The sequence below is a fragment of the Ixodes scapularis genome, unplaced genomic scaffold (assembly GCF_016920785.2).
Source record: "Ixodes scapularis isolate PalLabHiFi unplaced genomic scaffold, ASM1692078v2 PGA_scaffold6__148_contigs__length_123643588, whole genome shotgun sequence".
NCBI classification, from domain to species: Eukaryota; Metazoa; Arthropoda; class Arachnida; order Ixodida; family Ixodidae; genus Ixodes; species Ixodes scapularis.
Genome location: NW_024609881.1, coordinates 15,448,298 through 15,452,637, shown reverse-complemented (window position 1 = coordinate 15,452,637; position 4,340 = coordinate 15,448,298).

Sequence of the window (4,340 nt, the reverse complement as noted above, 5' to 3'; positions counted from 1 at the left end):
GGGTCTTTGGCACAGATACTCCAGGCATTAATCTGTTTTTTGTGCGGTGCTAAGTTTTCTCAGGAGCGATCGATTTCTTCAGCTTTTTCGAAAATTCCCCGTATAAGGTATTTTATGAACTCACGACAAAAGTTTGAATCGTGCAAAGTACATTGGGGGTTTTAGTGTTTGTACTACATTATATCATTCATTGAGGTACAATTAATTGTTAAAATTCCATTATCCTCGATATTTGTTAGTTTACTGTTTGAATTAATGCTCTGTTTAATCTTTACTACACTCTGTTTTCGTTAGTAATAAAAATAGATCTCTAACGTTTACGCTTTGCATTTCGTGAGATGTTTCTTTAAGTTTTTAGGTTATTTTTTGTGAACAACGACTGCTGAACTCTTATGAGGTGAGAACACTTGTTCTCACTGATCTCTATGTCTATTTGCTGGATCGCGTTTGACCAGCTCCTCCTATGGACCAAAATGCGGTCACTGGCGGCCATCTTTAGGTAGAGTTATATCATCTCTAGCCATCACAGTAATATGGCGGCAGCGCAAGGGCGGCCGGGTGCCATAAAATAGCCGTGGATCTAGTACACTGTACCGTGGGAGATATTTCTTGCTTGATTCAAGTTGTTCGACGACGCAGATTCTTGAAACCCGGCGTGAACGGTAGCCTCATCTTTGAGGACCCGGAGAAAGTTCTACGAAAGCGCGGCACCGGGGGAAAGCAGCGCAGCTCGCATCGAAAGCAGACTCCGTACGGGCGTCTGCTTTTGATGCCAATTTCGATGCGACTTTCGATGCGGGCTGTGCTGCTTTTCCTCCGGTCCTGTGATTTCGTGAAACTTTCACCAGGTCCTCAAAAATCGCGCTACCGTTCACGCTGGGTTTCAAAAACATGTTTCGTCAAACAATTTCAATCAAGCACCAAATATCATCCACCCTATTTTGACGGCAGCCTGCCACTGCCTGCCACCCAACGAGGTAGAGGGGCTTAGAGTGATAAACCGGAAGTTCGGAAGTGGCACCCCCCCGGTTGCCGCCATATTTTACGCAAATGTGACCACTCGTCACGTGACCTCCCAAGAGCCGTGACGTCACAGGTAAGATGGCAGCGCCCAGAGCTGGCGGATGCGAGTTTGTTCGGTGCGCGGTAGCCGTGATGTGCAGCTGCTTTCCGATGGCTTCGGGCTTCTTCGTGCTCGCTAACGCAGGTATAATGTGAACATATGAAGGAATGAGACTTTATACCGTTTTTGCGCAAGATCGCTCTGGATCATCTGGATATTAACGCCTGTGAGACAGCATCAGCTCTGCATCGCCGTACCGGTGCTTGGATTCCGGGATGTGTCCGAGGATCGATAGAACTTTGAGTGCTTTTAATATGAAATTTTCGCATTCTCTTAGCTTTGTTTGAACGTTGAAATATCTGAGAATCTACGCGAAATGTATACGTCGCGTTAGGGCCTAAGGGAAGTTGTTTCAGCCCTCCGTCACCGAACAACCATAGCAACTTTTAGCGAGGAAGCTCCTGCGATTTTAACCTTTTGTGCTAATCCACGATTCTACATTCGATCGCTTTTCTTTCTTTTTTTTTTTTGTGTGTGTGTGTGTGAGTGCGATGTGCACCCTTATTTTCAGCTACGAGGTTGGCGTTTTATTGAGTATGGGGAAGAATAAATCGTTGCAGGCACCTGCTTCAAAGCTATCCGACTTGCTATAAGAACAACTGTTTAGGTGCATGCATAGATTAACAGCGCATTTTTTTCTGTTTTGTAGGATTTATTGCAGCTATACTCTTTTCCATCAAGAGTGCATTGTATTAGTCGGTCAATTATTTAATTGTTCTAATTACCTGGATAAGATGATTCATATTTGTGTTCATCCCTTGCCTGGAGAGCAGTCTTGTTGAAAAATGTTGACTACCATTCCTTTCGGTCTCTTCAATAGACTCTTTTTAAAAGTGTGGGCTGTCTATACTTCGCATCACCGTAACTTGGAAAAGGCCAACCGCCACAGCCCCCTCGAGCCAATCAGATAGACGGAGCGAAGGTGTGTGACAAATCTGTGCAGACGAGCACTGTGGTGATATGCTGTCATGTGCCTCTCTCCAATGTGTGTATTGACTCACCGAGACCGTAGCCTTTGCCGTCTGCCAAATTCTGATGAAACAAATTACAGTAGCTACTACTGTAATTACCCCAGGCTTTCATACTTTGGGTATTTGTTCGACAAGAATGTTATGTCCGCCATCCCTGTGAATTCGGCTCAGCACCTATTGGACTCGAATGCTGCATTGGCGTTCGACGTGAACTGCGGGGCTCATTCGTGTGCTTTGCGCCGAAAAAAATGGTGACGGTTGTGTTGCTTGATAAGGTTCTGCAAAGGGTCTATTGTGTCATACATATAGGAAGTGTCATGCTATATAACAATGCACCAACACATACTATTAAACTATATGCTCAGAGGTGTGTTTGTTTTTCCAATTAACAAGTTACAGCAGTGTGCTTTAATGCTATTATAATGTATGTAGTTTTACGTATCCTCTCTGCAATGCCTACGAAGGCCCCTGGAAGGAATAAATTAATAAATAACATTTTCACATCACTGGAGTTGGTTTTCGGATGCACCACATGTTCAGGAAAGGTTGAACGAATGCAGCCCCTCGCAAGAACTCTGCCAGTCTGGTATGACCCCTTAATTAATATTGAAGAATCAGAGAAGCGAGTGTCCTCGTAAGGTCCAGAGCGTGCAATGGACACAATTCTTGGTGTGTAGACTCTCAAGGCATGAAGGCAAGCGGAAATATGTTTATCTGGTTAGTGTATCAAATATGTTTATTTCCACTTGATTACATAATTATTGATTCTTAGTAAATGGTTCCATAACGATTTTTTTCTGCGACAGTCTTGTGTCAGGCGTTCAGTCGTAGTACCTGTGGACCTTGTTGTCAGATGACGCTCCTGGCACGTCGGTATTCAGTTTGGTCGAGTGGCAACTTTGACCGACTGATGCTGTCTTGTAATCATACGTCATGTGCACTGAAGCTGCAGGGCTGGCTTCTAATCCAAAAATTTTCCTGATAGTTTTCGGCATCAATGTAGCAAGCTCGGGCATGTATTGCTTACGTGGCTGTGCCTTTTGCTGTACCGTTGACTTGAAAGCTGGCAACAATTTTTGTTTGCTATCCAAGTCTGGTGATGCTTGCAGTTCACTTTTGAGAGCAACCAACCATTCTATTCCTTCAAGTCACTCAGGGGCATTCTCCCTCAAAGTTGGAAATTGTGTGCTTCGTGGAGTGGACACAGAAAATTGGTGTCAGCAAATTTTTAGGTATTGTCCTTGGACGACAACCGACACCAAATCCACTGTCACTGCATCGCCGCTCACCTGCTTTGTCGTGCTTACCTCTTGTTGAGGTGATGGACATGAGGAGCTTTGGGGTAATCAGGGATTCAGAATCTTCGATTCAGCACCTTCGGCATCAGGGACAAAGGTCGCCGAAGGTAATCCTTAATCTCCCGTGGTCGCTCCTCGAGACGTAATCGAGGGTCGTTTGGCACGAACCCTCGCCGACCAACTCATTGGTACGGGCTGCTTTGGTAGACATGGTCGGCTTCATGCAGTGGTAGCAAAATGGTTTTCGGTCGCACATTCGCATCACCTACGTTTTCCTCAGTGTACTTTGTTGAGCACAGTCCTACACACGATGTCGGGAATGCTTCGGCGTTAGAGTGTCTCATTGAATTGGCATTGAATACTAAGGGGCAGCCGGTGGCGGTCGTCGTGCCATTGTGGCGTAAGTTGCCCTTGGTTTGTCAGATGCCGCTTCGCTCGCAGAAGTCTCGGTTGAAATACCTGTCAAACTTGTTCCGAAACAATCTCGGCAATCAAAATAAAAGCCGGGCAACTGATGGCAGGAAGTAGCTTCCTGATCTCCTCCCAAAAAACGTCGTGGGTGATGTCGTGGATGCCTGGGAGGCTGGCGTCGAAGTAGTAGCTGGACAACTCGAGTGTCGAGACGCCGGGAAGTTGTTCATAGTGGCAGGCTCGGGCATGCAGTGAACATTCCATGTTGGAAGCCTCAGTGATATGAACACTTCGACTGTTGTTGGGGGGTTGCGGACAAGGCTGCCGAAGGTGTTGTCCCTCACGAGAGGCGCATGGGATTCTTAGGTTCTTGTCTTCTGTAGCATCAAGGTCGGCGTGGGCGTGGGCGTGGGCGCTCGACCAAGCGCAAAACATCCTCCACGAGTGCGGTGGCGCTCTCATTGGGGCACTGTCCTGCACAGAATCAAGAATGCGGCTCTCCTTCGTTGATGTTGGCTGACGGATGCGCGCTTCAGC